The sequence below is a fragment of the Megachile rotundata genome, chromosome 10, assembly GCF_050947335.1.
Source record: "Megachile rotundata isolate GNS110a chromosome 10, iyMegRotu1, whole genome shotgun sequence".
NCBI classification, from domain to species: Eukaryota; Metazoa; Arthropoda; class Insecta; order Hymenoptera; family Megachilidae; genus Megachile; species Megachile rotundata.
The window spans coordinates 12,945,482-12,971,126 of record NC_134992.1 but is presented as its reverse complement, the minus strand read 5'-3'; the positions used below and the strand labels follow the sequence as shown (position 1 = coordinate 12,971,126).

The 25,645-nt window shown below is 35.3% G+C and overlaps 1 protein-coding gene and 1 long non-coding RNA gene across 6 annotated transcripts in view; one reads left to right on the top strand and one right to left on the bottom strand.

Annotated features, from left to right (window-relative positions):
* The window catches only part of LOC100883369 (protein turtle homolog B), a 613,440-nt gene that overhangs the window by 254,338 nt on the left and 333,457 nt on the right, over nucleotides 1-25,645 (bottom strand). The window lies entirely within an intron of this gene.
* LOC143265245 (uncharacterized) lies at nucleotides 5,103-11,327 on the top strand. The gene is made up of 2 exons (XR_013039578.1): nucleotides 5,103-6,361; nucleotides 10,287-11,327. It is a non-coding gene; the product is annotated as an uncharacterized LOC143265245 (long non-coding RNA).

Sequence of the window (25,645 nt, the reverse complement as noted above, 5' to 3'; positions counted from 1 at the left end):
TAGTCCGGGTTAAAGGAAGCCGGTATTGTGGCATTTTTGAGCTCCGAATTTATTTTCACTTAGGTTCCTTTTGCAGGATGCAAAATGCGGTGCATAATGTATGCTTCAATTTGAGGAATTTATACGTGGACCTTGCGGTTTCTTGTAAATATGTTAATACCGTGAATGAGGGAGTATTTTATAACCCGTATATGTTCTTCTGTTTATTTGTGACATTAAACAATTTTACTGCTTCAGTTAGATTTTTCTTATTTTTATTGGAAAATAAAATATCTCACAACTCTAATACGTATCTCACACTCTATAAAATTACAATTTTCACTTTCCCCACAGAAAACAAATCCTCCCTATTAAAAATCGCAAACCAAAATTCCCAAAGACCTTAAACAAATTACAAACCCAGTCAAAACGAGTGTCTAACAAACCTATCGCAAACTACATAAAACAGCAGAAGCTCAAACCGTGAGCATTCCGTGTTAATATCACCCCTTTATTCATCCCCCTAAAAAAAGATCACAATAGCGAGTGAAATTCACAGGCAGGAAAAAAGCCACAAAACTCGGTGGTTCCGAGTGGTCGTTCCGTTTACTAGCGACAAAATAAATTCCCAGGGTGGACACAGGGTGGTTTTAAGCGTCGTGAATACGAGGATCCGTATTCGCGAACAAACATCCTAACCGTGAAATAAAGTTGCTCGAGCAATAGGTATAACCGGTGGACCCCATAAATTCGCCGATCCCGACACTCGTAAAATGATCATTGATATCTGACGGGGAACATCGCCTCTTTTTACGGTCAGATTACCGCGGGATCAAGGCAGCTCTTACTGACCCGTGTTGGTCAGCCCAGATTTATCCGCGTGCTACACACTTTTATGATTAAACGTTTCTTCCTTTGTGTTTTATGTACCGTTTGATAGGCTACCGAGATTTGTAGCTTCTGTACTGTCGTTTAGGTTAGATTACCTGGGAATTTCAGGTTAGGTTCTTCTATTTGGGGCTTTGGGTAATTTGGGTGATCTGAGAAAATTTTGGGGATTTCTTGGGGAAAGGAAGGTTTTAGTCAGTTTTTGGGGGAAATTTGGTAGGTTTATAGGGACTTTTTAGGGAGTTTCAAGGTTTGTCAGGGACTTTTTGTAGAATTTTTGGAGGTTTGAGGTAATTTATGGAGTATTGAACATTTTATGTTTTTTCAGGGACTGTTTGGGTTAGGTTAGGACATTTTAGGAAATTTGATAGGTTCCTAGGGAGTTTCTTGAGAGTTTCAAGGGTTGTCAGGGACCTTTTGTAGAATTTTTGGAGATTTGAAGTTATTTATGGAGTACTGAACATTTTATGTTTTTTCAAGGACTGTTTGGATTAGGTTAGGAAATTTTAGGGAGTTTGTGGGATTTTGGGAAATTTGGTAGGTTTCTAGGGACTCTTTCTGAAATTTCAAGGGTTGCCAGACACTTTTTGTAGAATTTTTGGAGATTTGAGAGAATTTATGGAGTATTGAACATTTTATGTTTTTTCAGGGACTGTTTGGGTTAGGTTAGGAAATTTTAGGGAGTTTGTGGGATTTTGGGAAATTTGGTAGGTTTCTAGGGACTTTTTCTGAAATTTCAAAAGTTGTCAGAGACTTTTTATAGAATATTTGCAGATTTGAGAGAATTTATGGAGTATTGGATATTTTATGTTTTAGGAACATTTTGGGTTACGTTAAGAAATCGTAGGAAATCTGATACGTTTCTAGGGAGTTTCAAAGTTTGCCAGGAACTTTTCATAGTCTTTTATAAGCATCGAATATTTGAAACAATTTTGAGAAACTTGAATAGTTCTTTTGAATTTTTGAATGTTCTTGAAAATTTTTATAAATCAAACCTTTTGTTAAAAACCATCAATAACCTAACCTAATCTAACCACCAGCGAACCATAAATAGTCGAGACCATAATATTAATTGAAACTCGATTTCCTCAAAGTCCTCGAAGAAATCGGAAACAGTTGGTATATTTATGAACGGCACAGTATGCGGCGTGTAAAATACAGGCAATATAACGGAGAACAAGCTAACGGCTTCGTCACACAATTGCTCGGAAGAATTTCGTACCGTTTACCCGGCGACCTACGTCGTATCCCAGCGAATTTATGAACAGGAACCCTACGGGCCACGGGAACTCTGCTCTCCTGAGAATAAAGTTCAAGGGTCAATATGAATATTTCCGATTTCGGAGCGGTCCGAGTTCAGTCCGAACTCCGATATCCGGTTGCAATGGAGACGAATGAAAACGGGTGTAAGGTTCGGCACACTTAGGTCACAACATTCTGTTAGATTCCTTTACAGGGTTAGGTTTTTCTTAAGTTATTTCATTCCTTGGAACACGGGGTTGCAATTCTTAAATTAATTCGGTTTAAATTCATGAAAATTGCAAACCTTCAAATTTTACAAAATTTTGAATTGTTAAATATTTTACAAAATTTGGAATTCTTAGAAATTTTCGAAAATTCTGACTTCTTATGAATTCTCAACAATTTTTAATTTTTATAAATTCTTCAAAATTTGGAATTCTTAGAAATTTTCGAAAATTCTGACTTCTTATGAATTCTCAACAATTTTTAATTTTTATAAATTCTTCAAAATTTGGCATTCTTAGAAATTTCTGAGAATTCTGACTTCTTATAAATTCTCAACAATTTTTAATTTTTATAAATTCTTCAAAATTTGGAATTCTCAGAAATTTTCGAGAATTGTGACTTCTTATGAATTCTCAACAATTTTTAATTTTTATAAATTCTTCAAAATTTGGCATTCTTAGAAATTTTCGAGAATTCTGACTTCTTATAAATTCTACACAATTTTTAATTTTTATAAATTCTTCAAAATTCTAAATTCTTCTCAATTCTACAAAATGTTGAATTCTTGTACATTTCCCAAAATTTTATAGTTTCAAGTTACCTAAAATTTCCAGATTCCACAGTCCCAAATTCTCCAAAATTCCAAAATACAAAAGTGCCAAATTCCCCAGAACTCAAAAATATCACAGTGCCAAATTCCCTAGAACTCCAAAATATCACAGTGCCAAATTCCCCAAAATCCCAAAATACCAAAGTGCCAAATTCCCCAAAATCCCAAAGTACCAAAGAGCCAAATTCCCCAAAATCCCAAAATACCAAAGTGCTAAAATCCCAAAATCTCAAATTTCCCAAAACTCCAAAACACCAAAGTGCCAAATTCCCCAAAATCCCAAAGTACCAAAGAGCCAAATTCCCCAAAATCCCAAAATCCCAAAATATCAAATTCCCCAAAATCCCAAAATACCAAATTTCCCAAAACTCCAAAATACCACTGTTGCAAATTCCCCAAAACCTCCTAATCTTCCCACTACCCCAAAATCCAAAACCCCAATATTCAATGGTGTCCTCACTCACCCCCATAACACCCTCCACCGCGATCCATCATTCTACACGCCAACAATCCCACTATTTAATAACACAAACCTCTCAATGTGTCCTCTCCTTCCATCTCTCCATTCTCCATAAGAAACCTCTCAAGATTATGGAACTCTTTTTTATGACCTTTCGAACCCCGTCCCGTACAGGATTTCAGTTTTCGCGGTTTCACTCGGGATAATTCTCGCGTTCCTCGCGATTGATGCGCTCGAGCTGCCTTCTCTCTGTCTCTCCTACAGTTGCACCCTTTTTGCCAACTTTCCCCGGCATTCTTTGTTTCCCTCGCCGACAAAAAGCCTCTCAACGGTATGAAACTGACTTTTTCTCGGGATGGGCGCGCATTAATTTCGCTGGTAGTCAAGGGACGCCGATCTAGCCGTCGATGGGGCTAACATTTTTCCGTGTCACGAATGTATGAGGGAATTTGTTACGTTCCTTTAGGTGCAATTGCCTTGTTCTTTCACGATGCTCTTGTTCGGGCTCTTTACACTCCCGGCTCATTCGGAAACTTTACACATTTGGTGAGGTGGAGAGAGTGCTGGAGAACTTTTGGGTATTTTTATGTAAATTTGTGGTATGGGTGTTTTACGTTGCATATGGGTACATAGGTGTACATAGGTGTATATACGTTGTGGGTATTTCAATATAGTTAGTTATACTTGGTGTTACTGATACGATACTGTTAGGTTAGGTTGGACAATGTTTCGTTGTTAGGTTATAGACACTGTATTGCAAATTTGGGAATATGGATGTTTGGACATCTCAAGGTTGCATTCTGGGTAGTTTAATATAACTGTATGTACCTTGTGGGTATTTCAATATACCTATTTATGCTTGGTGGTGTTACTGATACGATACTGTTAGGTTAGGTTGGATAATATTGTGTTGTTAGGTTAGAGGAGACACTGTATTGCAAATTTGGGAATATGGATGTTTGGACATCTCAAGGTTGCATTCTAGGTAGTTTAATATAACTATATGTATGTTGTGAGTATTGCAATATACTTATTTATACTTGGTGATGTTACTAATGCTAACAATATAACTTCATGTACCTTCATATAGCACCTTCATATAGGTATTTCAATATAACTTCTATTACGGTAGAAGTATTTTAATATAATCTCTTATACAATATGAGTATTGTAACACAACTTTATGTACCTTATTAATATCTTCATATGTGTAGTGTATACTTAGTGCCCACATATGTGACTGATTTTAACGTAACCTCTTACACAATATAGGTATTGTAACACAACTTGATATACCTTATTAGTATCTTCATATGTGTAGTGTATACTTAGTGCCCACATATGTGACTGATTTTAATGTAACCTCTTACACAATATAGGTATTGTAACACAACTTGATATACCTTATTAGTATCTTCATATGTGTAGTTCATACTTAGTGCCCACATATGTGACTGATTTTAATATAACTTCTTACACAATATGAGTATTGTAACACAATTTTATGTACCTTATTAGTATCTTCATATTTGTAATTCATACTTAGCGACTACATAACTGACTGATTTTAATATATCCTCTTGCACAATATGAGTATTGTAACACAACTTTATGTACCTTATTAGTATCTTCATATGTGTAGTTCATGCTTAGTGCCCACATATGTGACTGATTTTAATGTAACCTCTTACACAATATAGGTATTGTAACACAACTTTATGTACCTTATTAGTATCTTCATATGTGTAGTTCATACTTAGTGACTACATAACTGACTGATTTTAATATATCCTCTTGCACAATATGAGTATTGTAACACAACTTTATGTACCTTATTAGTATCTTCATATGTGTAGTTCATGCTTAGTGCCCACATATGTGACTGGTTCTAATATAACCTCCTGCGCAATGTTACTATTGTCATACAACTTTATGTATCTTATTAGTATCTTCATATGTGTAGTTCATACTTAGTGACTACATAACTGACTGATTTTAATATATCCTCTTGCACAATATGAGTATTGTAACACAACTTTATGTACCCTATTAGTATCTTCATATGTGTAGTTCATACTTAGTGACTACATAACTGACTGATTTTAATATATCCTCTTGCACAATATGAGTATTGTAACACAACTTTATGTACCTTATTAGTATCTTCATATGTGTAGTTCATACTTAGTGCCCACATATGTGACTGATTTTAATATAACTTCTTACACAATATGAGTATTGTAACACAACTTTATGTACCTTATTAGTATCTTCATATGTGTAGTTTATACTTAGCGACTACATAACTGACTGATTTTAATATATCCTCTTGCACAATATGAGTATTGTAATACAACTTTATGTACCTTATTAATATCTTCATATATGTAGTTCATACATAGAGACTACATAACTGACTGTTAATGCTCCCAACATTATACAGATTTATTTACTTATTTTATCATTGAACCAGCCTCTGCATATGCATATAAGATTATGTATAAAAAATATACAAGAACATCCTGCCTACAAAAATTGAAGAGCTAATTTATTAAATTCTGAAGAACAGTAAAACAACTACTCAAGAACCTATCCTCAAAGAACTTGACCATTAGAATTCCACATCCAGATTCTTTTCAGAAAGCAGCGTCCCGATGCTTCTTATCGTACCCAAGCGCAATATGACGAGCTTTTCTTTCAGAGACACCAGCTTCGGTATCTGATGCTTCGAGGATGTATAGGTTATGAAGCATTGCGATCCAGAGATCTCTTCTTTTATGTTCCTCCGTTCCGTGATATCGAGTGACATAATTCATGGTAAACAAACGGTTTCCTCGGAGCTTGACACGCGGCGAAAGCTCCATTGTGCGTGTCCCCTCGTGCTCTTCCGGTTCTTTTTCAGCCGACAGGAAAAAAGCTTCTCTCTGTCTCGGAATTGAAAGCTTCGCCCTCCCTCTGTAAGTAACTAGAAAACATGCTTTAATTTCGGTCCTCGTGAAAACGTTCCGGTCATTAAGCGTGGTGATACCAGGACGTACAAGCACTTTTTGCGACCTGTACACGTACAAAACTCTATTGACTTTTTTTCTCCCTCTTTCGACCTCTTCTGCCGTCGACCGCATCTACGTTTCCGATTTCTGTCTACTTATCCTGTCTGCATTGTTTTTCCTTTCTGCAATTTCCTTTTTGCCGCTTCTTCCAAATTGATTACCCTTCCTCGAGATAAGGTAACTTTATTTTGCGCTGCAATTGGATTTGAGAACGTTTAACACGTTTCTTACTTCTATTAAATTTGGAAATATTTTTTGGAAGTTTTTTCATTAATTCTTTATTATATTACTTTGTATATTTTTATATTCTTTTTGACAGATTTTTATAATTTCTTTATATTGTATTTGTGATTGTAGGAGACATATTTATGCTACAACTGTAATAATTATATTTATGTACCACGATTATGAATTGAACTATCTTAAATTTTATTCAATTAAATCATCTCGAACCTCGAACTAAACCACCTGAAACCTTGTCGAATTGAATGACGAAAAGAATCGCACTGAAAGTACGATAAATTATATCCGTCTAACGTATAACAATTATCGATTCCCCCGAAGAAAAACGATTCGGTTTGCTCGACCGGGCACAGAATCACGAGCGAAACTTGAAGAGGTAGCACGTTCTTGCTGAAATTTTTACGAGCGTCGAGGCGCAAGATTCGCGAAGGACAAACGTTTTTCGTGAGAAGCACCATTCATCTCGTGCTTTGCTTTCGCTCTCGTCTTTTTCCACCTTCTTCATGGCGGGCTGTAACTAGCGAAAAAGACTGCCCCCGTTACGGATTCTTTCGTCACCTTCCTTTCATACGAAACTGTCTCGAAAAAACTCCTGTAACTACAATCACCTTTCCACGATATTCGTTTGCATACTGACGGACTCTGAAGACTTTTCGACGCGTTCAAGGTTTCACGTTTTGCTGTTTTTAAATTGGTAGGTTTTCAGGTTTTCAAGTTTTCAGGGTTTCAAGGTTTCGAATTTTCAAGTTTATAAGGCTTCAAGTTTTCAAGTTTTCAAGGTTTCGAATTTTTAAGGTTTCGAGTTTTCAAGTTTTCGAATTTTCAAGTTTTCAAGGTTTCGAGTTTTCAAGTTTTCGAATTTTCAAGTTTTCAAGGTTTCGAGTTTTCAAGTTTTCAAGTTTTTAAGTTCTCAAACTTCCAAATTTGGAAAATCCCAAATTTTCGAATCTTTATATTCCCAAATTTCCAAATTCGTCAAAATCCCAAGATTTCCAAAATCCCTACATCCACAAATCCCTAGATTCCCAAATCCCAAGATCCCCAAAATCCCTAGATTCCAAAACCCCCAAAATCCCAAGATTCCCAAAATCCAAAGATTCCCAAAATCCCAAGATTTCCAAAATCCCTACATCCACAAATCCCTAGATTCCCAAATCCCTAGATCCCAAAACCCCAAAATCCCAAGATTCCCAAAATCCCAAGATTCCCAAAATCCCAAGATTTCCAAAATCCCTACATCCACAAATCCCTAGATTCCCAAATCCCTAGATCCCAAAACCCCAAAATCCCAAGATTCCCAAAATCCCAAGATTCCCAAAATCCCAAGATTCCCAAAATCCAAAGATTCCCAAAATCCCAAGATTCCCAAAATCCCAAGATTCCTAAAATCCCAAGATTTCCAAAATCCCTACATCCACAAATCCCTAGATTCCCAAATCCTAAGATCCCCAAAATCCCTAGATCCCAAAACCCCCAAAATCCCCAAAATCCCAAAATCCCCAAAATCCCAAGATTCCCAAAATCCCAAAATTCCCAAATCCCTATATCCTCAAATCCCTAAATCCCTAAATTTCCAAATCCCCAAATTCTAATCTTCCAAATCCCTAAATCCCTAAATTTCCAACTCCCTAAGTCCCCAAATCCGACCTCTGAAAATCTTAAATTTCCCCAAATCCTCAAATCTCCATCTCTAAATTTGCAAAACAAACTCACCCTATTTTACAAATCTAAATAAATGACTTACCCCCCGCATAACCTCGGTGGACAAAGCTTTGAACGGACTGTACCTGACCGACAAAGATGCATCAGTTGTTTGCGGAAGAAGGGAAGACAAGATAAAGCAATAGTATGGCGTTCGATCTACTTTTGACGGTAGACTGACTGTTCCGGGTAAATTGACAGTTTCGGCCACGGTGGCCGCCAGTTCTGAATAGTTCTCCGCGCAAAACCGCAGAACGAATACCGCCACGGTTACGATCGCTGCATCAGTTCCCTAGAAATGTACTTCCGGCACGTCCTTCCGGTTAATCGGACAGTTTCGGAATTCGTTCCAAATAGTTGTCGAAGAGTTGCGCGGGTCACGACGCTGGCCAACCGACGATTTTCCAAAATTTCCACCGCCAGAAAATCTACATCTATTGTCATTCCAAACTTTCTTACATCTCTCTTGCTACCTTCAATTATCATATTTCGGCGTTCTTTTTCTTTTTGGGATATTTTGGTAGGGGAAATGCAATTTATTTTTGGGATAGTTGTTTTTGAGGAATTTAATGGTGATTTTTTATTTTTTATTTCTTATTTATTTTTGTAGAGTGATTTTAAGTGTAATTTGTTTTTTAAGAGGAAATTTAATTCATTCAAATTTAATTTATTAGAGATGGTGCATTTTATTTTTTATTTATGTTGTCGGTTGATTTTAAGAGGGTTTGGTTTTCAAGGTGAACTTTAAATTTAATTTATTAGAGGTGGTGGATTTTATTTTTTATTTATTTTTGTGGGGTGATTTTAAGAGGGTTTGGTTTTCAAGATGAACTATAAATTTAATTTATTAGAGGTGGTGGATTTTGTTTTTTATTTATTTTTGTGGGGTGATTTTAAGAGGGTTTGGTTTCAAGATGAACTTTAAATTTAATTTATTTTAGCAGTGAATTTAATTTATTATTTTTTATTTATTTTTGTGGGGTGATTTTAAGAGGGTTTTGGTTTCAAGATGAACTTTAAATTTAATTTATTTTAGCAGTGAATTTAATTTTTTATTTTTTATTTATTTTTGTAGAGTATTGGGTTTTCAAGATGAAATTCAAATTTAATTTATTTTACCAATGAATTTTGTTATCTATTTTTTATTTATTTTCCAGGTGAATATTAAATTTAATTTGTCTTTAAAGAGTGACTTCAAATTTAATTCATTTTAGCAGTGAATTTTATTTTTTATTTTTTATTTATTTTTGTAGAGTGATTTTAAGAGGGTTTTGGTTTCAAGGTGAACTTTAAATTTAATTTATTTTAGCAGTGAATTTTATTTTTTATTTTCTTTTTATTTTTGTAAGGTGATTTTAAGAGGGGTTTGTTTTCAAGATGAACTTCACATTTAATTTATTTTAGCAGTGAATTTAATTTTTTATTTTTTATTTATTTTTGTAGAGGACTGTGTTTTCAAGATGAAGTTCAAATTTAATTTATTTTACCAATGAATTTTATTATCTATTTTTTATTTAGTTTCCAGGTGAATGTTAAGTGCAATTTGTTTTTAAAGAATGACTTCAAATTTAATTCATTTTAGTGGTGAATTTTATTTTTTATTTTTATTTATTTTTCAGGTGAATATTAAGTTTAATTTGTCCTTAAAGAGGAACTTTAAGTTTAATTCATTTTTAAGATGCATTAAATTTATTTATTTTTCAGGTGAATTTTAAGCATGCTTTGTTTTTGGTTGATTTCTTTAACACATTAAGATGTATTATACTTTTTATTTTACTCACAAATACATAATTCTACCAGTACCAGTATTTCCAATTAAAGCTCGAATTCGCGTAACTTCAGTTTCTTACAGCAATTATTTCTGCTAAAAAATACGTTCATGTTCCAGCTCGAAATTACCGCGTTTCTGAGCGAACGAGATCGAAATGGCGGTTTATCGAAATGGAGGTAATACCGGAACGAGGAGAATCGCGGCTAATTAAAAACGACACGTTGATCGTGGAAATATTTACGCATCGTTATACATCGCGAACTTAGCCGTCTGCAATTTCCATCCCGCGATTTCGGGACTCGTTATTCGTTCGATTGAAGTTCAATAAAAAAACAGCGCCGGTAAACGCGCTGCAATTAAAAACAGAGAACGAATCCATAAAGATCCAGCAAACGTCGGAATTCGAAACGAGCGAAATTAGCGACAAACAGAAAGAAAATTATCGAATACAAAATGTGAATAAATGCGAGAAAATGTGAAATTTATAATTTTGTACGAATACGACGGCGAGGATTATAAATTGACGTGTTTTAAATAAATTTTGGAAGGGAAATCATAAATTGTAATATTTTAAATGGACGCGGAGGAGATTATAATTTGCGGCGTTTTAAATAAACATGAAAGAGAATATTGTAAATTGTAGTATTTTTAATAAACATGCAAGAGAATATTACAAATTTTAGTACTTTTAATAAACACGCAAGAGAGAATCGTAAATTTTAAACGAACACGAAGGAGAAAATTATAAATTGTAGTATTTTCAACGAACGCGAAAGAGAAAATTGTAAATTGTAGTAGTTTTAATAAATATGAAAGGGGAAATTATTCGTGATAAAATTTTAAGCAAATTGTGAAAAGAGAGTGATGGATGTTGGAATTTGATGTGGTACAAGAAAGGAAATCGTGAATTAAAAAATTTTAATCAAATGTGACAGAGAGTGTTACGCATTTTTTAATTTGAAATGAATGTGGGGAGAGAAAATTGTGAATTGGAAAATGTTGGACACGTATGAAAACCGTGATTCTGAAGAATGTTATTTTATATAAATTTGGGAAGAAAAATTATTGCAAACTTTATCATTTCAAGTACGTATGATGAAAGAAAATTTTAAATTTGAAGATTTAAAAGAAATATAAGAGACTTATAAAATAGTATAATTCAAAATAAATGTAAATTAGAAAATTATTAATTAAGAAATTATTAAAGAAAAACATAAAAGGAAAGATAAAAGAAAAATTTTAGTAATTTATTATACTATCGTGAAAATATAGATATGTATTTTTTGTAACAATTTTTTCATTGCATTCGAAACATACAAGTAATGTATTGAAGAATCTACATATATTGCATAGTTCTTCTAACATAGAAATTTTATCATTTTTCTCCTACTTTAAGGACGAAATATTTATTACTCTTAATTCAAGGGTAAAATATTACAACCATGTAAGGTTATTTTAGTAATAAATTTAGTAATAAAAATTAAAAAGGGCTGTAAAATATTTCAAAAAGAAAATATTTCAACCAAGAAAATATTTGAACCTAGAAAATATTTCAATAAAGAAAAAAATATTTGAACCAAGAAAATATTTCAAGCTAGAAAATATTTCACCCTAAAAAATATTTTAACCTAAAAAATATTTTAACCTAGAAAATATTTTAACCTAGAAAATATTTCAGTAAAGAAAAAAGTACTTCAACCTAAAAAATATTTCAACCTAGAAAATATTTCACCCTAAAAAATATGTTAACCTAGAAAATATTTCACCCTAGAAAATATTTTAACCTAGAAAATATTTCAGTAAAGAAAAAAATACTTCAACCTAAAAAATATTTCAACCTAGAAAATATTTCACCCTAGAAAATATTTTAACCTAAAAAATATTTTAACCTAGAAAATATTTTAACCTAGAAAATATTTCAATAAAAAAAAAAAATACTTCAACCTAGAAAATATTTTAACCTAGAAAATATCTCAATAAAAAAATAAATTTTAACAAAGAAAATAATTTAATAAAAAAATATAAAAAATTGAAAAGCGACTAGTTTAACATAATTGATTTGTCATATACAATGATATGAATGATTAGAACAATTGAAACAATTTGATGGTCATTGTATTCACCAGTTATTTCCCTCACGATTGCCTCGTCTCAGGTTATTCCACTTGTTCCGTTGAAGATCGCTCTATTTAAGATTCCTTTACTTCCGGTCCATTAATTCACGTCTCATCTTCCCGCCATAATTTCAGCTTTTATCGCGCTATTATTCAGATTGTCTCTGGTCGAATCCTGATTGCTCTGTTTAAGATAATTCTATTGCCGGTGACATCACTTTTGTCTCATTTCACCGTATTATTCTCACTTACGTTCCCCTCCGTTTAAACTGTACATTCGCGTTACTTCTGCAGTGTGTTGCATGCAACATAAATTTAGAAGTGGAGAAATGGGAAAATTTGGTGATTTGGAAATTTGGAGATTCAGAAATTGGGAAATTGGCAAGTTTGCAAATTTTCAAATTTCCGAGTTTTCAAGTTTCCAAATTTCCAAGTTTCCAAGTTTCCAAATTTCCAAATTTTCAAATTTTCAAATTTTCAAATTTCCAAATTTCCAAATTTTCAAATTTTCAAATTTCTAAATTCCCAAATTCCCTAGTTCCAAATTTCTCAAATCTCCAAACTCCCTAGTTCCAAATCTCTCAAATCCCCAAACTCCCTAGTTCCAGAATTCTCAAATCCCCAAACTCCCTAGTTCCAAAATTCTGAAATACCCAAACTCCCTAGTTCCAAATCTCTCAAATTCCCAAACTTCCTAGTTCCAAATCTCTGAAATCTCCAAACTCCCTAGTTCCAAAATTCTAAAATTCCCAAACTCCCTAGTTCCAAAGTTCTAAAATTCCCAAACTCCCTAGTTCCAAATCTCTCAAATCCCCAAACTCCCTAGTTCCAAATCTCTCAAATCCCCAAACTCCCTAGTTCCAAAATTCTGAAATACCCAAACTCCCTAGTTCCAAATCTCTCAAATCCCCAAACTCCCTAGTTCCAAATCTCTCAAATCCCCAAACTCCCTAGTTCCAAATCTCTCAAATCCCCAAACTCCCTAGTTCCAAATCTCTCAAATCCCCAAACTCCCTAGTTCCAAATCTCTCAAATCCCCAAACTCCCTAGTTCCAAATCTCTCAAATCCCCAAACTCCCTAGTTCCCTAGTTCTCATATCCCCAAATCCCCTAGATCCAAAATTCTCAAATTCCCAAATTTCCAAATTTCCAAAATTCTCAAATTTCCAAATTTCCAAATTCCCAAATTCCCAAATTTCCAAACTCGAAAATTCACTAATTCAAAAATCCATAAATCCACAAATTCATACATCAAGAAATTCTCCACTTCCACCTCACAAGAAGCCTACCTCCATCACAAAGTGTCCCACAAAACCTAGAACCATCAAGCAAGCGGTACCTGGCGCCACTAGAAGCGCACTATCATTTACAAGTCTCCGATCTTCAGAACTGGTGCAATTAAAATCACCTATCATCGAATTTACCGCTTCCAGGCAATTATACACCTGCGAGCAAGTTGCAGTCATGTACAAGGAAGTAGTTAAACACAAACTTTTCGAAGGAATTGTGTCATAAAACGACACGAAAGCGGCGCTAACGAGTGGAAAATAAAAGGAAGGGTACGAAGAGTAACGCGGGATCGATGGTCGATTTAAACGATTAGTCGAGTATGAAATTAACATCGAGGCGACGCGTGAAATCTGTATCGACGGCCTCGTATCGTTACCGGTCTAATTTGAATTTACGTGAGGTGTAAATTAAACGAAGCCTCGAGGATTTTTGCGTTCAACCGATAACAGCGATGCCACTCATAGATTTCTATCTACCGTGCTAATTAGCTGGTAATTCCGTCGGGTGCCGTCACTTATTTACGCGTCGTTTTGTGATTCCGTCGGTGATGATTAATTGAGATGAGAAATTTTCGAATGGCGTGATGAATATGTCAGTGTCAAGTTTTTTTTTTTTATTTTGTTTTTTTAGTATGTTGGTTTTGGGAATGTTGGAGAGTGAATGAAGAGGAAAATTGAATTCTTCGTTTTGTTGGTTGTTTTGGGGATTTTTAAGTTGTAGCTAGCAATAGTTAACGTGGTATGTACCTATATGTGAACGTAGATATGCATTTATGCATGGACGTATGAATGTAACTATATGTGAACGTTTTTATGGATGCAGCTAATAGACGTGTATAGATACCTATATGTTAACATGTGTATGTATCCACACATGGACGTGAGTAAGTATCTATATGTGAACATGTGTATGTATCCACACATGGACGTGAGTAAGTATCTATATGTGAACATGTGTGTATGTATCCACACATGGACGTGAGTAAGTACTTACATGTGAACATATGTATGCACCTATACATCCACATATGAACGTATCTACATATGAACATGTGTATATATCCACAATTGGACGTGAGTAAGTACTTACATGTGATCATATGCATGCACCTATATATCCACATATGAACGTACCTACATGCGAACATATGTATGCATTGACACATGGACGCGAAAAAGTACTTACATGAGAACATATGTATGCACCTATACATACACATATGAACGTCCCTACATGTGAAGATATGAATGTATCCACACATGGACGTGAGTAAGTACTTACATGTGATCATATACATGCACCTATACATCCACGTATGAACGTATCTACATATGAACATATGTATGCATCCACACATGGACGTAAGTAAGTACTTACATGTGAACATATACATGCACCTATACATCCACATATGAACGTATCTACATATGAACATATGTATGCATCCACACATGGACGTAAGTAAGTACTTACATGTGAACATATACATGCACCTATACATCCACATATGAACGTACATACATATGAACATATGTATATATCCACACATGGACGTAAGTAAGTACTTACATGTGAACATATGTATATATCCACACATGGACGTAAGTAAGTACTTACATGTGAACATATGTATGCATCCACACATGGAAGCGAGTAAGTACTTACATGTGATCGTATGCATGCACCTATACATCCACATATGAACGTACCTACATGTGAACATATATACGTCTCCACACATGGACATACGTGTACCTTCATATGTGTACCTAAATATGAAACTGTGTATGCAACTATAAACGTACGTATTGCATCTACATACATATACAAAAAATTCCTCCCCTTACCAGTACCAACAAATTTCATAAACCCCCAAAAAATATTTTAAGAAGAAATTCGCAGGAGAAAGCTATCCTCGAGGATGAAGTTACAGGATTAGCCGCCCATAAAGAATATTATCCCAACATTATTTGTATAGCAGGATGAACGTGGTACACAGAAAATCTCTTTGACGAAGCTTCGTTTTCACAGCGAAATATGATTCAATCTTCCCGAAGCCGGCACATAATGAAGCTTCCAACCAGTCGATTCATTAATCCGTCGCTTATCCATTACCCTCAACACTTCGAACTTCCCCCAAACTTTCATTCATCTTCGCAGCTGTACTCGCCTACGCTTAATGCCCTTCTTCCACGTCCGAAAAAAGGAAACACTCCCGTCGAAAGAAAACGACCAAATTCATAAATCATTTCTCTCGATACCTCACCGACAACTTTGCGCAATCTGAGAAAAAAAAGAGGATACAAACTTTGTGGAAGAATGGAGTCTCCACTCGACGGGGGAGTTTCGCGGATACGGGGTATTATGTTCTATATATTTTACTTTGGGGGAAGAGGGGTGGTTGAGGAGAAACGTGACGGATTTATGTTGTCATCGCGGGTTTGGTTAAGGGTTTAATTGATTGGATTAGGTGGTGAGGTGGACAGGGTTGCAGATGGGAATTATTGTCAGGGTTGAGTTATTGGGAGTTTGAGGATTTCGGGTTTTGGATTAAGGGATCTGGGATTTGGGATGCGAGGGGTTGTGAGTTTGGAAATTTGAGATGTGAGAATTTGGGGAATTGGGATTTGGGGGGGGGGGGGGGATTTGGGAATTTGGGGTGAAGGGATTTGGGGATGTGAGAATTTGGGGGATTTGGGAATTTGGGGTGAAGGGATTTGGGGATGTGAGAATTGGGGGGGTTTGGGAATTTGGGGTGAAGGGATTTGGGGATGTGAGAATTTGGGGGATGTGAGAATTTGGCGGATTTGGGAATTTGGGGTGAAGGGATTTGGGGATGTGAGAATTTGGGAAATTAGGAATTTGGGGGGTTTGGGAATTTGGGGTGAAGGGATTGGGGGATGTGAGAATTTGGGGGATTTGGGAATTTGGGGTGAAGGGATTTGGGGATGTGAGAATTTGGGGGATTTGGGAATTTGGGGTGAAGGGATTTGGGGATGTGAGAATTTGGGGGATTTGGGAATTTGGGGAATATGGGAATCTGGAGGATTTGGAAATTTGGGGTGAAGGGATTTGGGGATGTGAGAATTTGGAGATTTGGGAATTTGGGGTGAAGGGACTTGGGGATGTGAGAATTTGGAAAATTAGGAATTTGGGGGGTTTGGGAATTTGGGTGATTTGGAAATTTGGAGAATATGGGAATCTGGAAAATTTGAGAATTTGGGGAATTTGGGAATTTGGAGAATATGGGAATTTGGGAGTTAAGTTATTTGTGGATGTGAAAATTTGAAAAATTTGTATTTATGAATTCTAAGATTTAGGATATGAAAATTTAGAAAATTAGAAATTTGGTGATATGAGAATTTAGAAAATTTGGATTTAGAGCTTATAACTCATAATCACCATCATAACACCCTAATTTCTTGTATAACCTTACAGACCTACCCTAATCCCACAGATAACAATATAAATTCCCCTCTACACAAAGTGAATCTTTCCCATAGAAATCACAGTCAACCGCAGTTTTTCAGTACGCAAAAGGAGGATTTGTCCGGCACTCGAAACCACCCCGCAACCCCTATGACCAGTGTCAACCGGACAGACAGCAGAAAAGTTGGTAGAACTGAAGAATTCGGTGAGTACGTAGTTTAGAGCGAAGAGGAGGCGGCACGTGCGATAACTTTTCCAGTTATCACCAGATGCTGGACGCAATTTATTTTCTTCTCCACCTCTTTCTTATCCACCCGCACATGCTCCACCCTTATATTCCCTATCCGGCTTTATCCATAGTTTTTCCATCCGACTCCATCGCTCCTTTTTTACACGGATGTTTTCAACGGAGATTTGCCTGCTCTTTTATAAACTTCCTATCATTTCTTTCTTCTTTCAACGACTTCCTGTGACTTGGTTTGCAAGATTGCTTGCTTTGATTTTGTCGTGACTATTGAACCGTGGTATAATTCTTAACTGAACCATAGTCTTGAAAAGAGAATGTAAGAAAAAATTGATAAAGTCTCTTAAGCCTTCAGGCCCGAGTAAATAATATTCACTTGAAATCGGTGAAGACTATTGCGCACATCACCCTGGGATCGAAAGTGTCAACAATTGAAAACCAAATAAATAACTCAGAAATAAAAATATTTATTACTTGTATATGATTTCGTCTATCCTTAAAAGACAGTATGTATGTTACCGTGAAATCTGGTGAATGTCGACATTCACATAGTCGCTTGGTGTATGTCCGAAATATTTGCTAAATACCCTTATTTCCGACTTATTAGGGATTTGGGAAGATGGGAAATTGGAGATTTGGGGATTTGAGGAGATGGGGATTTGGGAAGATGGGGATTTAGAGAATTCGGGATTTAGGAAGGCGGGAATTTGGAGATTTGGGGACTTGGGAGGGTGGGAATTTGGAGATTTGGGGATTTGGGAGGGTGGGAATTTGGAGATTTGGGGATTTGGGAGGGTGGGAATTTGGAGATTTGGGGATTTGGGAGGGTGGGAATTTGGAGATTTGGAAATTTGAGAAAATGGGAATTTGGAGATTTGGGGATTTGGGAGGGTGGGAATTTGGAGATTTGGAAATTTGAGAAAATGGGAATTTGGAGATTTGGGGATTTGGGAGGGTGGGAATTTGGAGATTTGGAAATTTGAGAAAATGGGAATTTGGAGATTTGGGGATTTGGGAGGGTGGGAATTTGGAGATTTGGAAATTTGAGAAAATGGAAATTTGGAGATTTGGGGATTTGGGAGGGTGGGAATTTGGAGATTTGGAAATTTGAGAAAATGGAAATTTGGAGATTTGGAAATTTGAGAAAATGGGAATTTGGAGATTTGGATATTTGGGAGGGTGGGAATTTGGAGATTTGGAAATTTGAGAAAATGGGAATTTGGAGATTTGGGGATTTGGGAGGGTGGGAATTTGGAGATTTGGGGATTTGGGAGGGTGGAAATTTGGAGATTTGGGGAATTTGGAGATTTGGGGATTTGGGAGGGTGGAAATTTGGAGATTTGGGGATTCAGGAGGGTGGTAAATGTCGAAGATTCGGGACACCGGTAAATGTCGACATTCACCATGCACTAATGGTGAATGTTGAACATGTCGGAGATTTATATTTTCTTTTCCGTAATTCAGTCGCTATAAAACGTCACAAGGGTGACGTAACTTTTTCGCCTCTCTTTCTGAGAGGAGAGACCAAGAATTTAAAACACGTAGTACATTCTAAGCATACGCGTTCTTCCTCCGTGGCCTATTCTGGCGTGAGTTTCATATAGTATACCGAACAATTCTTCATTGGTAACATAATACTGTATATTCGTTTCCCCTGATTTTAATGGTACAATTAATTTCCTTTCATCATTCATTTTTAAAACGTCAAAACGTTTTAATCGTCTGTAATCCAAAGGTGTGTTGCACTTAGTTTTAGCAGAAACCACTTCAGAAAGTATTTTAGAGTACTTTTCTTGAGAAAAATAAAAACAATTGTCTTCTCGTTTACCCGCAATTAATGCATTGAACTTTTCAAGAAAAAGATCACGATTTACTGCAGTATCCATTCGGTATAAATTACGGTATTGGAAAAAAATGAAGAAAACGTTGCTCGCATCATCAAAGCTTGCGTAAGATTGACAAAGCTGACTGACTCTTAGCAGAACACAGGATTTGGCGGGAGAGAGCCAGTCGCTTCTTTGTCGGCTCCTCTCTTTTGGACCTCCACCAGAGCATATCTGTGATTGTCGACATACACCGGTGAAGGTCCGAATGTACAAGAATGTAATAAAATATTCGGTCTTTCACCGTAACATGCACAATAAAAAGCAATATGTATTCAGCGAAATAAAATGATATCTGACAAAAAGTGGTTTAGCATGACAAAGAGCGAACAGAGTATAACGTGTCGGACGATAAAGTTAGCGTAATTATTTTCGGAGATAGAAGTACCTTGAAATTTAACTCCCTGTTATTATCTGCTTGAAGCGTATCGTCGGGGCTACCGTGTAATCATTATTCGCGCAACCTCATCAATTAAAATGGGGCGAGAACGAAGTGGCAGAATCTCGCGGCGGGCGTTGAAAATTTCGCCAAGTTGTCGTGCGACGTCCGTTCTGGAACGACGGTGGATACAAAAAAGCATAGGAACGAACGAAAAGCGTACCATCATTTTTCTTAAAAATATCCTTAGCGCCGGTGATGGGATTTTAATAGCGGAACGTCGTCTTAACGACGCTCCGGCTAAGTTCGTTAGCTCCCTTATTATCTCGCTATCTTCCGTATCAGTTAACTTCTTTTATTTTCCGCTCGGCTCGCCCGTTATTGCATTCCGCGCCTTCGTTTGATATAGGGGACATTTTTTAGTGACTGGAATTTCGGAATGGGATAATTTGGGGACGATTTTGGGAGATCAGAATTTTGGGATGGTGAAATTTCAGAATTTGGGGATTTGGGATTTGGATTTGAGAATTTTCAAACTGGGGAATTGTAAATTTGGGGATTCGAGTATTTTCGAACTGGGGAATTTGGGGATTTCAGAATTTTAGAAGTAGGGAGTTTGGGGATTTCAAAATTTGTGATCTAGGGGATTTTGGGATATGAAAACTAGGGAATTAGGGTATTTGGGGATTTGAGCGATTTGGAAATAGGGAGTTTGGGAATTTGAGAGATTTGGAACTAGGGAGTTTGGGGATTTGAGAAATTTGGAACTAGGGAGTTTGGGAATTTGAGAAATTTGGAACTAGGGAGTTTGGGAATTTGAGAATTCTGGAACTAGGGAGTTTGGGAATTTGAGAATTCTGGAACTAGGGAGTTTGGGAATTTGAGAAATTTGGAACTAGGGAGTTTGGGGATTTGAAAATTGTGGAACTAGGGAGTTTGGGAATTTGAGAGATTTGGAACTAGGGTGTTTGGAGATTTGAGAATTCTGGAACTAGAGAGTTTGTGAATTTGGGAAATTTGAAACTAGGGAGGTTGGGAATTTGAGAAATTTGGAACTAGGTAGTTTGGGAATTTGAGAAATTTGGACCTAGGGAGTTTGGGGATTTGAGAGATTTGGAACTAGGGAGTTTGGGAATTTGAGAAATTTGGAACTAGGGAGTTTGGGGATTTGAGAATTGTGGAACTAGGGAGTTTGGGAATTTGAGAGATTTGGAACTAGGGTGTTTGGAGATTTGAGAATTCTGGAACTAGAGAGTTTGTGAATTTGGGAAATTTGAAACTAGGAAGGTTGGAAATTTGAAAAATTTGGAACTAGGGAGTTTGGGGATTTGAGAATTCTGGAACTAGGGAGTTTGGGAATTTGCGAATTTTGGAACTAGGGAGTTTGGGAATTTGAGAAATTTGGAACTAGGGAGTTTGGAGATTTGAGAATTCTGGAACTAGGAAATTTGGGGATTAGAGAATTCTGGAACTAGGGAATTTGGGGATTTGAGAAATTTGGAACTAGGGAGTTTGGAAATTTGAGAGATTTGAAACTAGGGAGTTTGGGAATTTGAGGGATTTGGAACTAGGGTGTTTGGGAATTTGAGAATTCTGGAACTAGAGAGTTTGGGGATTTGCGAAATATGGAACTAGGAAATTTGGGAATTTAAGAACACTGGTACTAGAGAATTTTTGAACGTGTAAACTAGGAAACTAAGAAGTTTGGAAAATAGTGAATTTAATTACTAGACCATTTGACTATTTGAAGAATGTTAAAATACCAAAATTTTAGAATCTTGAAGGTTTGATTCTCCAGGAGTTCCACATGGTGTAAATGGAGAAACCCTCTTGAGCGACTAGGGTCCTAACTACCTTCTCACCAGCTCTATACTTTTGAGTAGTGTATACTTTAAACTTGCCCTGCCTCACTCGAGATCCTAGGAAGCTCACCAATTCACTGCTATTACAATTCGAAAGTTAGAATGGCAGTAATAATATTTGTTTCCAACAAGTTCTGAAGTCACCCTTAAGAGCCGAATACACAATCCATCAATCAAGAGCTTGTTACCCTAAAACAATTTCAACAAAAATCCTCAATTCAAAGTACTAATATTACACATAAGTTTAACTAGAAATACATTTAGCAAATTAAAAATTTGGAATTTCATTTCTTAAATTGTCATTATAGCAATTTGTCGAATTCTCATTACAGGGATGTAAATTGCAAATTTGGGAACGAAAAAGGTTTGTAAACATTTCGGAAGTTAATTCGAGGTGAAGTCCCGAATTCCAAAAAGTAACACACACGAAAGTATAGCCGAAGTTAAACAGACACAGGCATATCCATGTCAGGTAGTCTCTTTGACAACGTCTGGAGCCATCAGGAACGTAACATCGTTACCGTAACTCAATATCCCGGAAACACGGTTCGGGACGATCGACAGGAAACTGGTCGAGAACAAAAGCGATCTCCCGCGGCAAATAAATAATAAATCGCCGCTCAAAGGATCGTGAAGGGAGTCGTGCAGGGCGTAAAAGTGATCCAATAAGCAGACTGAGTTATAGTACACGCGAACACATCTGGTGCGAACGTTTCTCGACGCGAGATCCGACGTGACGTACGATCAGAAAGCGATTTAATAAATTTCACACGTTGTCCGATGACAACGTGTCACCTGCACCCATTGCAGCTCAATCGATCGCGCGTCGATCGCCCAAGATCGAGACTCATCGAACGCTCCAGTTTCGCGTTAATCGATGTATCCGAATCGACTTCTCCATTGTCATACTGATGTACCTTCGTGTCGATTTCTTTCGATCTTGACAGTAACTCGATTCACGCTGATTCAAAAGTATATCGATTTGCTGTTTGCTGATCTGATCGATTTCATGTTTGCTGATGTCATTTGATGTTTGTTCGTCTGCTTTTGTTGGGACTATTGTCTCTTCCTATCAATTTTTATTTAATTTTTAAGTTTTTACTTATGCATACAGAAGTTTTTTAATATTACAGAATTTTTATATTTTATTTTGCAGAATTTTATTTGCATATACTTATAATTCAAAATTTGTTATTTTTTAAGTATTGCAGAATTTTTATAATTTATTTTACAGTTTTATTTATATGTACTTTGAATTCAGAATTTTTTATTATTTATTTTTTAGTTTTTAAATGTTACAGAATTTTTATATTTCATTTTACAGAATTTTATTAGATGCACTTTGAATTCAGAATTTTTTATTATTTATTTTTTAGTTTTTAAATGTTACAGAATTTTTGTATTTCATTTTACAGAATTTTATTTGCATATACTTATAATTCAAAATTATTTATTTTTTAAATATTGCAGAATTTTTGTATTTCATTTTGCAGAATTTTATTTACATGCACTTTAAACTCAGAATTTTTTATTATTTATTTTTGATTTTTTAAATGTTACAGAATTTTTATATTTTATTTTGCAGAATTTTATTTACATGCACTTTGAGCTCAGAATTTTTTATTATTTATTTTTTATTTTTTAAATGTTACAGAATTTTTGTATTTTATTTTACAAAATTTTATTTGCATATACTTTGTAATTTCACTAGAGTTTTGACCACGCTATTATTATACTTTACTACATATTGTTATTGCACTGTAATTTTTAGTAAAATTCTTATTGCAGACACACATGTGTGACATCTTCAAACATACATGATTTTATAGTTATGTCAAGACATGATTAATTATTATACATTCATATACCATCTCAAATTTTATACAACCCTTAACAAAAATATATCAGATAATCTGTTTCAACAACTTCACCTTAACAAATTGATTTTAATAAATTGGTAATAATAAATTCATTTTAATAAACTGATTTTAATACACTGATTTCAATAAATTAATTTCTTTATGTCGTTTTTTAACACAGTGATTTTAATGTGTTGATTTTAACGAGTTCATTTGAATAAATTCATTATTATAAGTTGATTTTAACACAATCATTTTAACGAACTGATTTTAACAATAACATTTTAATAAATTGATTTTAATAAATTCTTTTCAGTAAATTGATTTCTATTAGAGTAACAGAATTCTTGAAAAATCTCGATTTTTGTACAAAATGGTACATTCACCCCCATAACTTTGATGTAGCGTTAAAATCAAATTCCGCGGGTTCCTTCGTCGAAAGCTTTATCGACTAGCGGTGTCCAGTGTCCGCGTAACAAATTAAACGGCAAACGAACAGCACGGGGATGATTTACAAAATGCATTTCCAGGGGGTGGTCAGCCTCGTACCGTCGAAAATTCGTGTATCGGTTCTATGTTGAATTTATAGCGCGGTATTTTCTAAACCAAGCTGTTGCATTATAGCACAATTTAGCTGGGTATAATTCACGGTGATGACCGAAGGGGTGCAACGCTTCGAAAAATCGCTACGAAATTTTAAATCTGTTATTAAATTCTGCGATGTTACATTATTTTATTTATGATATTTATTTTTTGTAAACGTATAGATTTATATTTTACTTGTTTATAGATTTATATTTTACTTGTATATTTTATTTATATATTTTCATTGGGAGATTTAGAAATTATATAAATTCAAATATGCATTTAAGAATTTTTGTAGGGGATGTTTTATGTGGATCAATGTATTGCAAAATGTATTGTATGAAATCTTGCGTTCGTCGCAAATCTTGTTAAAATAATTTTTATACTGTAACTGGGTTCACAAGCTAGCTTACAGATTTTTATATTTTTCAAATAAATTAAAGGGTGCAAGATGAGAGAGTGGTTCTAATAAATTTGTTTAAACGATTAAGGCATTGTTTTCGTAGCAAATCTTGCTAAAATAATTTTTATACTATAACTGGGTTCACAAGCTAGCTTACAGATTTTTATATTTTTCAAATAAATTAAAGGGTGCAAGATGAGAGAGTGGTTCTAATAAATTTGTTTAAACGATTAAGGCATTGTTTTCGTAGCAAATCTTGCTAAAATAACTTCTATACTGTAACTGGTTCACAAGCAAGCTTACAGATTTTTATATTTTTCAAATAAATTATTAAGCTTGCAGATAAGGGTGCAAGATGAGAGAGTGATTGTAATAAATTTATTTAAACGATTCAGGCATTGTTTTCGCAGCAAATCTTACTAAAATAACTTCTATACTGTAACTGGTTCACAAGCAAGCTTACAGATTTTTATATTTTTCAAATAAATTATTAAGCTTGCAGATAAGGGTGCAAGATGAGAGAGTGATTGTAATAAATTTATTTAAACGATTCAGACATTGTTTTCGTAGCACATCTTGCTAAAATAATTTTTATAGTATAACTGGATTCATAAGCTAGCTTACAGATTTTTATATTTTCCAAATAAATTATTAAGCTTGCAGGTAAGGGTGCAATATGAGAGTGGTTGTAATAAAGTTTAAACGATTCAGGCATTGTTTTCGTAGCAAATCTTGCTAAAATAACTTCTATACTGTAACCGGGTTCACAAGCTATCTAAATTAATAAATTATTAAGCTTACAGGTAAGGGTGCAAGACGAGAGTGGTTGTAATAAAATTTAAACGATTGAGGCACGTTGGAAAAATTGTTAAAATAAGTTGTATCTATGGGCTCGAATCAATGGCCGCTCAAGGCCATCGAGTAAACCCTCTCTCCCGTTATTCGCAACTTTATTACCTCTCGTCTTTCTGCATACCCTCATCCCTCCGTGTTTCTTTCAAAGGCCCGTTTCGAATAAATATCCGAAAAACAGTCGAACCGCGAAGACAATAAAAAAAAGGCCGGCCTTGGAAAAAGCGATATCGTCCAATCTCTTTTCGTCAAACATTCCCTTTATCGTCCGAAAGAGTTGCATCTACAGAACCGGTCTTTTTATCAAAGCAAACTTTCGATTGGATTTCGTTACCGTCGTCTCTGTTTCGCGAGAGGGCGGCACAAAGAAACGCGGGAGAAAGAATTCGAGATTCGAAGGAAAAAGAGGAGCGTACTTTTTCTCCTTTTTGTCGCAAAATGGCAGACCTGTTTAAACTATGGCCGCGTGACTTCGTTAGTCTCATTATCAACAGGATACTCGTCACCCTTTTTCCGGCCAACCTTTTTCTTCCTCGGTATATTCAGCGTCGTTATTAAGCGCGAGGGTGTTGCCCG